Source organism: Tursiops truncatus, chromosome 2 (assembly GCF_011762595.2).
Source record: "Tursiops truncatus isolate mTurTru1 chromosome 2, mTurTru1.mat.Y, whole genome shotgun sequence".
Lineage (NCBI taxonomy): Eukaryota > Metazoa > Chordata > Mammalia > Artiodactyla > Delphinidae > Tursiops > Tursiops truncatus.
The window spans coordinates 176,189,696-176,208,335 of record NC_047035.1 but is presented as its reverse complement, the minus strand read 5'-3'; the positions used below and the strand labels follow the sequence as shown (position 1 = coordinate 176,208,335).

General features: G+C 41.4%; 1 protein-coding gene across 7 annotated transcripts in view; it reads right to left on the bottom strand.

Moving 5' to 3' along the window:
* MKX (mohawk homeobox) overlaps positions 1 to 18,640 on the bottom strand; it is a 65,472-nt gene that overhangs the window by 22,357 nt on the left and 24,475 nt on the right. The gene's annotated exons all lie outside the window — the stretch shown is intronic.

The following is an 18,640-nucleotide window of genomic DNA, read 5'->3' as shown; positions in this document are numbered from 1 at the left end:
CCTTCATGGGTTTTAGGTGATTTACTAACGAAGTGGGGAACTGCTCTGGGAGGTGTGGAGCTGTTCTGTAACAGGCAATTTCGAGGCAACATTTATTTCAGACTTTTCAATAACATCAAGATTTCAAGGGATTTCTGTAAACAAACTGTCACTTAGAGAAAAAACTTTCCATCAGTATTTCTGCATCAAGTCTCCAGAACAGAACATGCGTATAAAAATAAGAGTTAACTAAATTATTTCCAGAGACTACATGTTAGAGTAATGTTTACACTATTGGTAGAAAGCAAAAGCTCGGTGTTTTACCACTATTTCTTACACTAAATGCAAAATTTTGCTTTTGGAGTAAAATGTAAACCATCCCCATGGCAGAGTCTGCTCCCGATTACCGAAGAATTGATTCCGGCCCATCTTATTTACTTTGCTTGCTGTTATATTTACATAACAAAAGATAGACATACTTTCCTCTCCAAACTAAGATTGTTTCAAAGGTGGAAGTACTCATTATATCCCCCAGCGATCAATCAATGAACCAATCAATCAACAGATCTTTACTGCATTTTGCTAACAGCTGGTAATACAGTAGTGAGCAAGGAGGAGGTGCTTTCTGTCCTCTGAAGTTTGTCTGCTGAGAAAAATGATACGTTGAGCACATACTGTCATTTTCTAGGTTGTTCATTTTACTTTATACAATTAGGAAGCATGCTCCCCCACTAAAACTAACACACTTTCCCCCTGACTCCTGTCTTATTATTGAGTTAACCTAGGGATGGGGTCCTTCATCTGGAATCGCTGGGTGTGTTAAGGGAGCGTCAGATGCTCTGCTGGGCCAGCTCCCTCTAGCAGTTCTGGCTCTGTTTGTAATGGGGCTAGTTTCTGAGTGATTCCTTTCATGCTCTCTACTTCGGCTTTTATTCTAATGTACTAAATTTGCTTTGATGAGCACTTTGTGAAGTGAAATAATGTAAACGACGGCACTGCTGCTGTCGGAGAAGCTGCCACTCACGCCTAATAAGCTGGGTTTCCAAACTCCCCCGGAAGGACTGAATCCACCGAGGGACCTTACGGCACATTCTCCCACTGTCTTCTCTCATGATGCGTTTGCTTTGTCGGTTCACAAAAGATGATTTTGCATATATAAATAAAGAAGGACTGTGTTTGCAAATGTGCATGCCTTTAAAGATCATCTAACAAACCCAGAACGTGTGCTGGAGACGGGAGTGTCTTCAGACTAGTATTTGTGAGAAAATCCATGAAGGCCTCATTAGCTTTTAATGCAAAACTGCATCCACAATCATTCTAGAAAGGGCAGGTTCCTCAAATTCAACATGTAGTCAGAGAAGGGAATCCAGGAAAATGAGGGAGTACGAAGCTCTCTTCCGAAGCCCAGCCACGTGACAAAGCCAGAGGCATCTCCAAAGCCACAGATGTACCAGCAAACCAGGTGAAGAAGGCTGCTGCAGCTTGAAAAAGTAACTTTACCACCTTAATACCTAGGTCCTCTGAGAGCTGTCTCAAAGAGGAAGGTAAGTGGTGTTAGGAAACAAAAGGGACATTCAAATGACCACATTTTACTTTTCAAGCATGGAGGGAAGGAGCAGTTGATACACTTCAAGGAACAAAAAGCCTCTGAGGAAGGGAGCTACTTGTGGGTGGCTTCTTACAAAGGAAAAGTACATTTGCAAATCTTATCAGATTGGACCAAGACACAACTCTGCACAGAAACTAATACAGAAGCTCATTTTAAAAGGATACGAAACTCCTCCACACGCCAGTTACTGTACACGTGGGCAAGGCTATCGGGAGACCGTGTTACGTCTGACAAAGGAGCGCAGCCGCCAGTATCTCTGGACGCTGAGTTCATTCTCTAAAACGCAGACTTCCACACAGAAGCAACATTTATAGTTACGGATCACTGGCCGCAATCAGTTTGCAGAAGAGCTGCAGTTGAATCAGATTTATACGGCCCTCTCAATGTTAACCAAAGTAGACAAAAAAGGAAAGCTTTCACAACCAAAAATCTTGAAAAATCTCCTATATTTTTTGGTTTCATTTTTCCCAGAACTGAAACACCACAAAATAACACCACCTCAGTGCACTCACTCCAGCTCAGTCAGGAAGGGCTGAGGTACATAAACATTTTTTATTTCACTTTTTTACAAGACGGTGACCAACATTTTCTTAGCCTTCCAAAAAGCTTCAGGTTTGGAATACATTTTGGTTAAATGTCAGCAAAGGAATTTGCTCATCATTCAAGCAGCACTATTTCTTTCCAACCTTGGAGTATATGTAGGAACTGTGTTGTGAATGGAATTACAAAACAGCTCAGAGCCACAAAGGGAAATCCAGTTCTACAATTCTCTAGTGTTCTGTAGGGAAGCATTCTGTACAGGAGAAAACAGGAATTACAAGGGACATTTATCCCCACAATTTATCAAGTGCTTTCACAATTATTATCAATAGCTGTGTGAGGTAGGGATATTTTCTTTCCCTCATTTTATAGATACTGATATAAATCAGAAAAGTTAGATGATTTACCTGATGTTTCTTAGTTAGTTACTGGTAGAGAAGAAAATCTGAACCCAGATCTTTAAAGCCTAAAACCATAATCTGAAGGTACTATAACTGAAGCCCAAAAGCCAGCATCACAAGTAATGGGAAAACACTAGAAGTATTGCCAGGAAGGTCAGAAACAAGACAAGAATGTGTACCACCATTACTTGTGATATACAACTCAAGCAATAAGCCAGAGAAAAAATGCATGGCAAAAATTTCAGAAAGCAAGTAGAATCATCACTCTTTGAAAATAATATAATTGTATTACTGGAAAACACAAGAAAGTCAACTGAAAAAACTACCAAAAATGATAAGCAAATTCATGGTGGTAGCAGAGTACAATATTAACATACAGAAAGGAATGGCTTTCTCATGTAAAAACAACAGTTAAAAAAAGTGATGGAAGAAAGGACCCTAATTAGGGTCTAGGACTAAACTTAACAAGAAATGTTCAAGGACCTATTTGGAACATTTTAAACACGACTAATGGCCACAAAAGGAGACATGAACAGACATACCAAGCTTCTGCATAAGATGATTCTATATCTTAAAAAAAAATCAAATTTTCTATAATTAATTCATAAATGTAACACAATCCCAATAAAAATAACAAAACTTTTTTTGAGGAGACAAGTTGATCCTAAAGTTAATAGTGGAAAACAAACAAGCAACAATAGCTAGAAAAACTATGAAAAAAGAAGACAGAGGAAGAATAAGCATAGCCAGATTTTAAACATATTCTAAAGCCTCAATAGTTAAAACACTGTGGGATTGTAGCATGAGGAGAAACAAAAATCGAGACCAGCAAGATAACAGAGACTCAACTTAAAATGTAGTATTTCCAACCAGGAAAGGAGGAGAAAGACAAATCAATAAAAAGTGTTAGAATAACTGGGTAGCTCTATGGAAAAAAATAAAATTGGACATTTTCTTCACACTATATTATACCATTTCTCAAGCTAAGATACATTCCAAAGAAATAAAATATTTAAGCTACAAATTGAGACTCACAGAGATACCAGAAGAAAACCTGGGATACTCCCTTTAGGGTTTTGAAGTGAGGAAGTTCTATCACTTAAAATCTAGCAGCCAAAGAAATATCAGTAAATGTAATTACATTTTTTTCAGAGGCTACATGGGGAAAAATCAAGAGGAGAATCAGTTTTTCCACATCCTCACCAACACTTGTTTTTTGACAACAGCCATCTTAATTGGTGGGAAGTGGCATCTCTTCTTGGGTTTGTTTCTTTTAATTGAAGTCTAGTTGATTTATAATGTTGTGTTAGTTTCTGATGTACAGCAAAGTGATTCAGTCATACACATATATAGATTTTTTTCATATTATTTTCCATTACGGTGCATTACAGGAATATTGAGTACAGTTCAATGGGCTATACAGTAGGACCTTGTTGTTTATCTATTTTGTATACAGCAGTTTGCGTCTGCTAATCCCAAACTCATTTATCCCTCCCCCCCGCTTCCCACTGGTAGCCGTAAGTTTGTTTTCTGTGTCTGTGAGTCTGCTTTTGTTTCACAAATAAGTTCATCTGTGTCATATTTTAGATTCCACATATAAGTGATATATGATATCTGTCTTTCTGATGTACTTCACTTAGCATCATAATCTCTAGGTCCATCCACGTGCTGCAAATGGCATGACTGCCTTCTTTTCTATGGCTGAGTAAAATTACATATTGTGTATATATACACACCTCATCTTCTTTATCCATTCATCTGTCAATGGACATTTAGGTTGTCTCCATGTCTTGGCTATTGTAAATAGTGCTGCTATGAACACAGGGGTGCATGTATCTTTTCGAATTAGAGTTTTCTCCAGATACAATCCCAGGAGTGGGATTGCCAGGATCATATGCCAACACTATTTTTAGATTTTTAAGGAACCTCCATACCATTCTCCATAGTGGTTGCAACAACTTACATTCCCACCAACAGTGTAGGAAGGTTCCCTTTTCTCCACACCTTTTCCAGCATTTGTTATTTGCAGACTTTTTAATAATAGGATTCTGACTGGTTTGAGGTGGTACCTCAACGTAGTTTTGATTTGCATTTCTCTAATAATTAGTGATGTTGAGCATCTATTCATGTTCTTATTAGCCATTTGTATATCTTCTTTGGAGAAATGTCTAATTAATATGTCTTTTTTCCATTTTTAAAAACATTTTTATTTTTATTTTTTAAATTTTTATACAATTTTCAAAGGTTACTTATTAATAGTTATTACAAAATATTGGCTCTATTCCCCGTGTTGTACAATATACACTTGAGCCTATCTTACAATTAATAGTTTGCCTGCCCCCCCTCTAATACCCCTCCCCCCTCCCTTCTCCCCACTGGTAACCACTAGTTTGTTCTCTATATCTGTGACTCTGCTTCTCTTCTGTTACATTCATCAGTGTGTTGCAGTTTTTAGATTTCACATGTAAGTGATATCATACAGTACCTGTGGTTCTGTCTAGCTTATTTACATCGCATAATACCCCCCAAGTCCATCCATGTGCTGCAAATGTCAAATGCCATTCTTTTTCATGGCTGAGTAATATTCCATTGTACACATGTACCACATCTGCTTTGTCCATTCATCTGTCGATGGACACTTGCTTCCATATCTTGGCAATTGTAAATAATGCTGCTGTGAACATTGGGGTGCATGGATCTTTTCCAATTAGTGTTTTTGGTTTTGGGGGGATATGTACCCAGGAATGGAATTGTTGGGTTATATGGTAGTTCTAGTTTTAGTTTTTTTTGAGGAACCCCCATACTGTTTTCCACAGTGGCTGCACCAATTTACACTCCCACCGACACTGTCAAAGGGCTCCCTTTTCCCCACATCCTCTCCGACATGTTTTATTTGTGTTCTTTCTGATGAATAAAATCATATGATCATCTCAGTAGATGCAGAAAAAGCTTTTGATAAAATTCAACATCCATTTATGATAAAAACTCTCCAGAAAGTGGGCACAGAAGGAACTACCTCAACATAATAAAGGCCACATATGACAAACCCACAGCTCACATCATACCTAACGGTGAAAAGCTGAAAGCATTTCCTCTAAGATCAGGAACAAGACAAGGATGTCCACTCTCACCACTATTATTCAACATAGTTTTGGAAGTCCTAGCCACAGCTATCAGAGAGGAAAAGAAATAAAAAGAATCCAAATTGGAAAGGAAGAAGTAAAACTGTCACTGTTTGCAGACAGCATAATACTATACATAAAAAATCCTAAAGATGCCTTTTTCCATTTTTTAATTGAGTTTGTTTTTTGTTGTTGAGTTGAATAGTCTATATTTTATATAAAAATTGGGGAAAGAAAGAATTTACATTCATATTTGCTCTTAAATATATAAAGATTCTCTGTAAGGATACATTAAAAAAATACTTTAACAATGTACTTGGACAAAATCCCTCTGTTATATATTATATGGTATCCTGTATTTCTTTGTAGCCTCTGGCACACTTCTCTGTTCAATACTTGCCTTCCACAATATGCTGTCTGTGATGTTCACTGTTTTACATCCAATATGTAGCAGAAAGGGTTCTCAATGATTTTTTGCGAACAGACTGACTAACTGATGGAGAGAGAGGAATGTATCACATCAGAATACATCAGGTTATTAGGATGCTAAACTGTCAGAACATCATAGCAGTCCCGCTGGAAAGCAGGAAGGAAGATCCTGGTGAGTTAAGGGGTGGGCTCAAGGCTGCGTTATGACTTGTGGGCTCTAGGGACTTCTGCCTTTGTGGACTCCTCCCTCCCTAAAAAACCGATCATACGTTCACTGTTATTATACTCATTTTTCTTTTGATTTTAAAAGAAATGAAAATGGAAGCATTAAATTAAAGTGGGCTGTGCTACTGTGTGCAGTGTGCAGCTGACCCTGGATGAAGAAAGAGCAGAGGAGTGAGAGGGATTCCTCGAAGAAAGCAGGCCTAGGATGCCCAAGGCTGAAGATGCAGGAGCCCAGCACGTGTGACCCAGCCATCTGAAGCTCACCTCCCCGCTTCCGCACCACGTTTCTCTGCCCTCTGACAATTACGCCACCACAACCGGCGACCACCGCATTAAATATGGGCTAGACCTGCAAAACGAACTTAGGTTTTGAATTTCAAAAAAAAAAGAAAACAGAACTTTCTTCCCGCCCTACCCCTAAATGTTCCTCTAGTTAATCCACTTGTTTTTCAAGGGAAATTAATTTTTTAAAGAACCATGTTTTTCTAAATGAAAGCTTATATCCTATTTTTTAAAAATTCGTTTGAAAGCAGTGACTCATGTCATATGTGTACAGATTAAATTAAACTGGCCTCTGCATCATTCTATCAGAAATGAGCAGGTTAGACCATTGGCAACTTTGTGCCCTTAAAAAAATGGGCAAGTGGATGATGCCAGCCTTTATAAAATGTTTAAATAATGTTTTCCTACATGCTTTCCCTGAGGAGGGAAGCTATTACCTCTCTTCATTGATTTAAAGAAAAAATTTTTAAAAGCTTAAGAAATACTCCCAACCAGAGAATATCGAAGAATTCAACAGCTGGTATGGCATGTACACCAACCAATTCGAAGACATGTTGGCTGTAAAGACGGGGACACTGGGGCACACTGTCAAATACTTAACACCTGCTGTAGGAAAAGCTTTGCTCCCAACTTCACATGCTTCCTCCCCTCATTCAGTTCACTGACCGTCACAAGGTCTTCGATTATCTACCTGAACTTACAGGACCTATATTTTCCTTGTGCACCATTCAGCAGCTATGCATTTCTGTACTTCTTTAACACACACATGAAACCAACTCTATACCTGGTACATTGGGAGCTGGAGATGAATGAGATATAGTGTAGGGAAGTCAGAATCTAAGGAGAGTAGCAAACTACTTCTGTTCTTCACACTGATTTCTGAGGTCTGGTAACAAAAATAAAACAAAGGTGAGCAGGCACATGAATATGGCTCTAGGCCACATGCATGAAGGACCCTGAAGACAGCAGGGTTTCCTGAAGGTCAACTCCACACCTTCGAGCTGTAACGAGGAGGCCTTTCACCCACTTGCCTCCTGCCACCACTAAGGCACTATTTTCCAACAGGATTATACTGCACGCCACACATGCAAACCGCATAAGCAATGTTAAACTGTCTAGCAGACACGTGTGAAAAAGGAAAAGGAAAAAGAAAACACAGATTTAATAATAAAATATCTTCTTTAACTCAATACAGCCAAAATATTATCATTTCAGCATGGAAACAATATAAAAATTACCAATGAGATATTTCCCATGCTTCTCCCGCCATACGTGTTAACACATCTTACTTTGGACTAGTCACATTTCAAGGGCTCTGTCACCTCACGTGGCCAGTGGCTGTCTTATCGGATAGCACAGTTCTAAGCGACTCTACATAGAATGGACACCTGAGCTATTCCGTAAATCTCACAGTGACAGAGTGAATTCTGAGGAATCTTCAAAAGTACAGAAATGTCCGCAGTTTCCTATAGAATTCCTGTGAGAGCAGAGATTCCTAGAATCGTCCTACAATGAAAAAGTTGAAGACAAGGTAGGGCTTGATTTGTGACCATGTATTCTGCTTCCTATTCTTAAACTCTGGCTTAAAGGAAGCTCTTATTCTGGATTCACTACTAATTGGTCACAAAGACCAGATTAGATTCCCCTCGTGCCAGTTTACCCTAGTCTCTGTATTAGCATGAGAAGGGACTACTTCTTGATGCTGCTGGCTCAACACACTTCAATACATTCTTCTTCCCTTAAAGGCCCATCTTGTTCATGGGCCCCTGGGAGAAGACTGGACAAACTTATAAAAGTCTTAAACTAAATCCCACAGTAATCAATAAGTAAAGAATACTGGTTGAAAGACTCAACCAGCACTACTCAACATGGGATCCACAAATCCCTTCAAGAGCCCATTCAGCCTAACTGGTCAATAACCCCTGGCGTCTGACAACCCTTTGACCCTTAGTAGGCAGACCCTGATCCAGAAATAAGAGTCATTGCCCTGCCACTCTCCGAGTTTCCCCTCTTCCCCCAGCTCTCTCCTTTTCAATTCCATCAACTTTCAAAGGTCCTTTTCCCCACAGCACTATGACGTTTTCTTAGATCTTTCTCCTCTCGATTTTCTTTGCTATTGTTCATTGTTTCTTTTATCTTTCTGTCTCTGACATCATTACTTCTTATACCTGGCATGTAATCATATTTATACTTAATATCACTGTTCTGGATTATTCTTTTTCAAAATCAGATTCTCTAACTCTTTATCAAAATATATTTATCTGATACAGAGTCAAATATTAAGATAGCCCTTCCTTCCCAGGAAAGAAATTGATATACAAATTGTCCCAAATTTAAATGGTCCATGGTTAAAATAAAGCGATGAACCCGGTGCCTTTTAACCCTGGCTGGGTCTTTTTATGAAGGCAGGAAGGACTTGCAGAGGCCAGTCGAATCGTGATAAGCTGGTTAGACACGACAAAACGTGTCTGAAGCTGCTTCTTTGGCTTAACACTCTGATACTGCTTCCTCCCAGGCTTCCTCTAATTGATCAGGGAGCGGACTGAGGCATCAGGGACCACAGGCGGCGCCCACTGCTGGAAGGAAGCATGGCCAGGGCGCCATGTCCAGTTTTAGGGTTTCTGCCTCTGCAACGCAACTTCAGAACTGCAGTGGGTACAACATCTCTAGTCTCTCCCCAGCTCCAGGTCTCTTGTCAGTTTCCTAACATTTGTGTTCACCAGTGATATTTCCAAGTCATATCACGGTACTGAAGAGGGAGTTTCCTTCAGAAATATGATAAATTCTAGCCCAATCATATCACTGCTTTCAAGTAGGATGAAAATCTTTGGGACTGCTCAATCACAACTAAGAACAAGACCATACAGGCCAGCATACCCTGAAATAGAGGGAGACCTCAAGCAGCGGGACTCTGAAATCACAGACCAAGGAGGGGAGCTCCATCACTAGGGAAAGAATTCATCTCCCAGAACAACACAGTTTCAAATTTAAATCAAATGAAAGAAATGATCTAAAAGACTCCTTTCCTGAAATCACTATGTACTTTATTATACAATTTTATGCCGTTTTCTATTCCTATACCACGTTTCTCACTTTTCCTGGGAGGGCTCCACACCATCTCCCCAACTAGATACGACCCTGCAGCGGTCGCGAGAGGTCTCTGTGCGTAATCAGTCCCTCTGCCCCAGAGAGCAAGCCCAGCTAAGTCCTCAACTCACACAGCCCCAAGAAGCCCAGAAACCCCAGAGCTACCTCCAAATAGGGGGGTTTTAGGAAATCTTTGAAACCCCTAAAGTAACAGGTATAACTGAAGAAAGTAAGTTGCCATTTAACATCACAAATGTCTTCTAAAGTGAAGGTTATGAACTTCAAGGCCCTTCTGATTTGCTCAGTACCTCGGGAGAGGGTTGAGCGCACAAAGCAGGCCTGGGACAGAGGTTTGTAGCTGACGCAGGAGAGAGCTGGATTACACAACACTATGTGGGAAGAACCTGGAGATTTTGGAGCAACTGGGGAATTAGGTGGTAAGCAGCAGAGGATGGAAGGGGGAAGGCCTGGAGCTGGGAGATTCTGTGCTGCTGTGGGGACCACGTGGGACAGAGCAGGCAGGGAAGAGTCCCACGCGAAATGGCCAAGGAACGCTTAAGAACGAGGAAACGCAGTGCTCTGTGGGAAGCTGTGTGAACTGCTGGGATGCAGAGCCCTCCTTCATCCCCTCCAAATTCTCCATACAGCCCAGTGCACGCACACACCTTCTGAGAGTGGGGGAGGAAGGGGCACACTGCACCTCTGAATCAACGTGACACAGAACAGGGACCACACGTGTGGGACGGCAGTGTGACCACAAACTGAACGCGCTTTGGAAAGTAAACGTTCCCGACATGCTTCAAAGACAGAACTCTTAGGTATCATCAGAAATCTTCAGAAGGGCCTGAGCTTCCACAGCAGGAACCGTGTCCAGGGGAATCCTATTTAGATCCAAAGAACCAGAGTTACCCCTGCTGCCATCCCAGTTGCAGAGGACTGTGCGGTGGGGAAGTGCTTGTTTCTTTGGAGCAGGATCCAAGGCTTTTTATCCAATTGTCAAAGCGGAGGAACAGCTCCAAATAAGTGAAGAGTCACTGTTTTGGAGAGGCCACGACTCCACAAATGATTATTTTTTTAAAAATCTGAGTACACTTAATGAGGATGGAAAACACCGTACACTCGAGTGGAAAGAGTCTGAACGAGAAGCTGAGAGACTCAGCTTCTCTTTCTGGCTCTGCCATTAGGTAGCTGTGCACCAGTGGGTCCCTCCATCCTATCCTTCGAGAAAGCCGAGATCATCATCCTTATTTGTACCTCACAGCGTTGTAGTGAGGACCCAGTAAAATGACAGATGCCCGTGCACTTGCTACAGTACATAGAGTAACACACTATATTATTAGATCTAATCTGGCAGTAGATTTGCTAACCAAATACCAGAATACCAAGTACAAAAATGACCTTAGTGAAAATATTTTTACAGTTCCATCATGGATATTATCCCCTTTTCTTGCCATAATAAATAATGGCATTCAGCTTTAAAGGATACTTTTATCATTGACCCAACTTTGGGAGTTTCACCGTGTTCTAGCCTCACTTTCCAACTTGTTTCGTGACTCTTCCTTCCTCCTGCCAGCTCCCTCTGCAGGTGCTCGCTGAACTTGTGCAGTCACAAAGGAAGCTTTCCTGGTTTCTTCTGTGCACGGCAACACGCATGACATTTGATCTTACATAGGGATTAAGTCATTCATGAGCAGAGCCTAAAGGAAGGAACAGCTCCAGAATAACAACCAGCCTTGCTGGTACTACAGCATCCAGAAATTCATAGTCACTTCTGCTACAGTTATAATTTGCAGTCTGTCTGGCACTGAGAAATTTAACTGCAGTCTCTGTGGTTTAAATAAAATGTATCTACAGTAACTTGGAGCCATGTTTTAAAATGTTCCATGTTATTTTAGTTCAAGGACAAGCTTTTAAAATTAAAAGAAAACTTTGGCTTTAATTATAGATTAAAAATGAAAGGTTGTTTTTTTTTTTTTTTTTAAGGAATGCTATTGAGTCCCAATTCTGGAGAAAGCATTTGAAATAAAAAAAATTAGTTCTCCTAAAGTAACAATCTTTATTAGTACAGGAAGATCAAAACCTGAGAGCATTACACTCACACATAAAGACAACATTTTTGTGGTTTTTAAACTATGACAGTCACAGTTCATCTACTCAGTATTATATTTTCCAGTGATTTCAGTTGTATTTTATGACCAGGATGCAATATTTTAACAGGCACTACTGCTGAAACGACGACAGACCTAATAAAAGGCAGTTCATAGTGTTGTTTACCCTTAAATGTTAGAAAAGCCTAATGGAATCTAAATTTATGAAACACAGAAGTTGAGTTCCATTGTTCATACAACAAAAGGATTCACTGCAGGATTGTTTTAAAATACCAAGTGTCTGCGCTACCCTTAAAACTTGATTCAATTTAAATCTAATATTTTTAGAATGTATCTATTTAAAAATTCAATGCACAAGTCTATTATGTTCTGTGGATTTATACAGAGTGGCCTAAAATAGAAACTTTAAGTCAAGTGCACCAGCAAGGGCAGTCAGCACAGGCTTAGACCCCAGGCTCCAGGCAAGGGCTGCCGCGCACACCCTCGGCGCTCTGGGACCACTCAGGATGCTGCAGGAGGCAATCTGACTGCAGTCTGCTTGTTTGCTCAACAGACTTGCTGGCCCTTCCAAAGTAACAGCTCTCCCTACCCCATCACCTTGTCCTGTGTGATTGTTTTATCTCGTTTCACCACATTTTTGGACTCCACAGCTCTCAGGAGGGTTGCTTCAGGCAGACGCTTGTCTCCCTCTGGCCACTTTTATGTCCCTGGATCCCCTCTCCTCTCTACAGAGATGGTCTATGCTCCTTCCTGGGATTCTAAGGCCAGAATGGCATCGCCTGCCCTACAGAGATGGCATCCTAATGGCACCATCCACAGCCTCAAATGCCTGTAGTGGGACTCGGAAAGAAAGAATGTGCAGTAAGACAAAGGAAGAGGTGAGATAAATGCTGGACTGGAAGTTGTAACCGAAGATGAAGGAGCCCCATGGCTGATCCTACTCTTTGGAGTGAAGAAAGCATGACGGCGGCCCAGAGTAGCCAAGGAGGTGCCCTCAAAGCTCTCTCACACTTTCAATCACTTGGTGATTTACAAGTTCTGCATATAAAATACCCTGTGGGAAATGGGAATAATAATGGTATCTGCCTCACCAGGCGGTTATGAGGATCGAGGGCTCAGGGCAGGGCCTTAGCGCTAAGTGCTCAGTAATCACCAGCTATGGTTACTATTATTATTATTATTGTCTTTATCGTGCCCTGGTGTAAGCTACTTTGACCATGCTCTTTTCATGGCGTCACAGGTATCAGCTGTCCTGAGATGAAGGCCTGCAGTGTTTGATGGAGACACGGATACCCACTAACTCTGGAGGACTGAAGGGGCAGCAGAGTACCTATATGATGGGCTGGGGCTTGAGCACAGCAAAAGGACACAGGCTCCTCTGGAGAGAGGTGAAAAGGAGCCAGGAGGTAGAAGAGTGAGAAACAGAGGTGGAAGACCTCTCAAAGGTAAACCCCCATCTGTGCAACTTTCCCCAGGTTTGGGAAAAGGTAAAAGACGGTGGTCAAGAGCAAAGTTTTAGAGTCAGATCCGAGTCTGAATCCGGGCTCTGCAACACAGGTGGGCAAATTCTGCTATTTAAGTGTGTTCTCTCATCCTCAAACACATATACCATGGAATCACTGCAGGGACTAAATAAATAACACATGTAGGTAGAGGACAATCCAGGCATATAGTGAGCGCTCAGTAAACAGCAGCTGTTGTTAGTAAGTGCAGTAAACACCCATCAGACCACGGCCTAGCCAGCTACCTTAGAAACACAGTCAGCCGCCTGATGCCTGCCTGCGTGTTACAGATAAAAGGTACGTACGCTTCAGAGAAGCAGGAGTAAGCAAATGTGTAAAGAGAATAATGTGGGGGGGTTTCTTGTGTGTGCTCACATGTAGATAATTATTTACATTTCAACTAATTTACTTAGACAAGATTTGATTACTCGGTTTACAGATTATCCATACCCAAAGCATTTACAGCAGCATCTTTCTTATACTTCATAACTGACAGATCACACTAACGACCACGCTTATTGTCTAAACATTTGAGGTTGAACGGGCAAAACCTCATCCAAATCCTCCTGCTGTGTGATCTCTGCTGGGATAAGCAGAATTTTGCCCCCATAACTTTCCCCCCTAGTGTCACATCTGTGAATGTGTTATGTTACATGTTAAAAGGGACTCTGCAGATGGAACTAAGATTACCCATCAGTTGACCTTAAATGAAGGGTGGGCTCAATGTAATCACGCGAGCCCCTTAAACACAGAGCTTTTTCCTGGTTGGGGCCACAGGGGGAAGGCAGAGAAATTCAAGCCTAGGAGGACTGAACATGCTGTTGCTGGACCGGAGAGAAGGAACGGGTCAGCTACCAGAAGCTGAGACGTAAGGGGAGGGGGACCTCAGTCCTACGACCACAAGGAAATGAATTCTGCCAACAGCCTAAATATGCTTGTGAGTGGGTTCTTTCCCAGTACCACCAGGTAAGAACCCTGTGTGACCAGCACCTTGATGTCAGCCTAGTGAGGCTCTGAGCACAGTGTGCGGCTGTGCAGTGTCAGCCTGCTGACCTGAGGTAACACTGATAATATTTACCATTGTTTTAAGTTGCTAAGTTTGTGCTGATTTGTTATGCAGCAATAGAAAACCAAAATATAAGCATAAACCCAGTCTTTGATTTATAACCACAGTCACCACTTTTGAACCTGTCATGGTTAATTAATTAAAAAACAGCATATACTCCACTCCTGACTGCGACACACAAGCTGCCGCTCCTGGCAGTGGATGTGCCTGCCATGAGCTCAAGCTGGTCTTCTGGCCTCTGTCTGTCTGTCTCTGTTTCAGGGGCTTCACTGAATATTGTCTTCAAATAAGTGGTTGGAGCTGTTGCTGCTCATTTAGCATCTCTAACAGGGTGTGCAGGATCACTGAAGAGAAAACCCCTCACATCCCTATATTCCAGGAGAAGCCCTGTGAAGGGATATGATGTCACGCCCGGCTGAGAACTGTGTTTGGGTACTTCCTGCCTCTGCAGCTGCCCGATGGCGAGATCAACTAGCGATACTACGTGAAGCTCTTGACCTCATCCACATCAGAAGGATTCTAGTGCCTCAGAGGATGTGCCAAAGCATCAGCTACAGGATCCAGGGAAAGAACCCCTCCTCCCCAGATTAACAGACACTGATATGTTATAGATATCAGATAAAGTCGCTGTAAGCAGAGGACTCTGGGAATGTTAGGTGCTCCAGCAAGAGAGGGTGCTGCTCTAGGAATGATAATGGGAACAGTGGCCCATTTTAAACTCATTAATGTTTAATCAGCACAGTGTCCACATGCTGACAGCTAGACAATCAAGCATATCCCTGAGGCAAGAAAGCAAACTCATAGAAGAGTATTCTGTGGTCAGTCTACCACTGCCCAGAGCCAGAAATACGGTGAAATACCAGTCAAATGAGCCACAGTCAAACAAACCCAGAAAGAATCTGGACAGCAGAGCCCTGAACAAGACAAGGGGCTTTATTGTTAAGAGACAGAAAAAGGGAAGGAGGGAGAGAGGGAGGATGGAAGGAAGGAAGGAGAGAAGAAAGAGAGAGAGAGAAAGAAGGAAGAAAGATATTGGGGGAAGACAAGATATTCTGACATTTTCAAAATCACTTGAATATCCAAATTTTAATATGTACTTTATTAATGTATTTTTGAAACATAATAACCCTTTCCTTCCCATGTCATTATTTTATTTTGATGCATAACTTTAATTAAATACATCTGTAGCACCAGCTAAAAGTTATTAAAATAATCCAAGTATGAAAGGGTAAGAATAATAATATGAAGCAAATGATTATTTAATGCTCCGTTAATTGATAATTTTGCTAGAAGGAAAGATTGGCAAAAAGGAATGGAATTCTTAGCTTCTTGTTTTTACTTAAAAATTCCCAACAGTACTCACTCAAACAAAGAAGTTCAGTTTTCCACTGGAAAGACAAAAAGAAAAGTCAGTGCTAGCGTGTCCTGCCACATGCCTCACTGCAGAGTAAAACCCACTTGGATTCTAATCACATTTCAAAAGTGTTGTATTTATTAGGTGCATGGCTGCCAAGTACCACCATAACATAGTGGTACAATTAGAGGCATTTTTTATTTAACTAAATTATATTTAGCTATTTCAAGCACTACTGTTTGGAAAGTCTTACCCATCGTAACGTGTCATGTTTATGTACCTGACACCCATCAGAAATTTTCCAGGAGTTCCCACATCCCACTCTGTACATAACAGCTCTATTTTTATTATTCCTTTGATACTCAGAATCTATGCCTAATTCTGAATGTGTGCAAGTTCCCAGTGAAAACGGCCAGAAACAAAGGAAACACCTTTTATGATAAAATCATTTGCTGAAAGTCTGTACTACAGAGTACCCTTTAAGATGGTATACTGAAGAAGCTTTATTTGCTTCTCTCTCAAAATACCATTAAAATCACAGACTGTAAATTAAAAACAAATAAATGCCTAGCAGTCCTTGAAAACAATAAAGGGTACCATCACCAAATCAGAAGAGTTGAGGAATTCATGGAAGATGAAATGCATATAGCATCACGTTGGTGGGGAAATCCAAACAGAGAACCACACTCAAAACAGGAGGAGGTAGGGAGGGTGGGAGGGAGGGAGACGCAAGAGGGAAGAGATATGGGAACATATGTATATGTATAACTGATTCACTTTGTTATAAAGCAGAAACTAACACACCAAAAAAAAAAAAAAAAAAAAAAACAGGAGGAGGGCAAGGCCACGGCACAGGGCGAGCTGCTGCTCCCAGCAGGAACAAAAGATACTCCAGCTGGAGAACAAGTGGGCCAGCAAGGGACTCCTGAGGGTTGCCCGTCAAGGGACAGACATCGGGAGAGCGAGGCCACGCTTCCTTCCCGGGTCAGTGGGGGAGAGCGAGGCCACGCTTCCGTCCCGGGTCAGTGGGGGAGAGCGAGGCCACGCTTCCGTCCCGGGTCAGTGGGGGAGAGCGAGGCCACGCTTCCGTCCCGGGTCAGTGGGGGAGAGCGAGGCCACGCTTCCGCCCCGGGTCAGTGGGGGAGAGCGAGGCCACGCTTCCGCCCCGGGTCAGTGGGGTGTCTCTGGGTCATCTGGCCCCAGGACACAGCTTCTGCAAATGTTCTTTAAACAACCTAGGAAACCTCTCTAAAGAGGGCTTCTAGCATGAAGGCCATGAAGACGTGCAGAGCGGAGATTCAGGTAACTTCTCATCTCCACAGGCATCATGGCTGCTATGAAGAAGGAGCAGTAAGAAAAAGAGATGTTCTTGGAAAATAAAAACAAGACACCACAATTAAAACTGCAATAGAAAGGCCGATTAACAACGGGAGTGGCACAGCTGAAGACTAAGTTGGTGACCCGGGAGAAGAAGTTGAGGAAACCGTTCATAAAATAAAGAAGAAAGATGAAAAATGTAAGAGGAAAAGGAGAGGACCAGGGAACCCCAGGCCAAGATCACTTTACATGTGAATTCTTTCAAACCTTCAGGTATCAGGAAGAGCGGATCCATACTTCATTTAAACTATTCTAGAGTAGAAAAAGACGAAATGCTTTCCAGCTCATTCCACAAGACCAGTATAACTTTAACATCAAAACTGTGCAAGCAGAGCATGAGAAGAAAAAACAACTCACTTGAGAATTTTGATATACAATTACTAAATAAAATGCCAATAAACTGAATCCAGAAATTTCTTAAAAAGCATGACACATCATGATGGAATAGAACGTCTCCCAAGAATTCAAGGCCAGGTGAACACTAAGAAATTTACTCTAGAGAGATTAAAAGAGGACTAGATGATGCTCTTAAAAACTGTGGAAACAGCATCTGATAAATGCAATAACTCTATTTAGTTATGTGTGTTTGGGGGTGGAGGGACTCCTTATTAAATAATCTAGGAATGGAAAGAGAATCCCTTAACTCGACAAAGCGTTTATACCAGAAGCTTTCCGTGAAAATTATACTTGACGGTAAAATATGAGGAAAATTCCCTTTAATGTCTGTCATCACTGCTATCATTCAACATTGTTTTGGAAAACTTGGTCAGTGCAGTGCAATAGCTGGAAACAGGGAGGGAAAGAGAGAGGAGAATAAATGCCTAAAACAGTTACTATTTGAAGTTAATATGCTTGTGCGTCCTTTGACAATCCAACTGGATATAAGGAAAATAGATAAAACCCAACAGATTTCTATATATTAGTGATGGCTAGTACAAAATGTAGTGGACAAGTCATCCACAATAGAAACAATAAGAGCAAGAGAATAAAAGATGTAATTAACTTATGAGAAATATGCAGACCCTATGTAAAGAAAACCTACAAAAATGTGCTGCGTATCATGAGAGGTGATCATAATAAATGGAGAAACAAACACTGTTCCTGAGTGGGAAGATCTGATATAAAAAGGATAGTAAACTCAGTGCTGTCCTAAATTAATTTCCAATGGAATTTTTAAAATAGAATTTGTCAAACTTATTCCAAAGTCCAGCTAGAGAAGTACACTCAATTGTCTAGATGTGAACATTTTGAAAAGAGTGAAAATAAAGTAGACACAGCCTGCCAGGTGCCAACATGCACAACAAAGCTACGGTCCTGAAAACAGCGCGCTGCTGACAGAGGAGCATCTTTTAAGCTGGATGGCATACAGTACAGTCTAGAAATAGACACACTCATGAAGGGAAGCATTTCAAATCAGTGAGGGAAGGTGGAAGCACTCAGGACGCTGTGTGAGGACAGCTGGCTACCAATCTGGAAAAAAAATCAGATCACTACCTCGTACCGTTTATAGAAACATTTCAGGTAGATTCTGAGCATGTAAGTGCACAATTAAAATAATA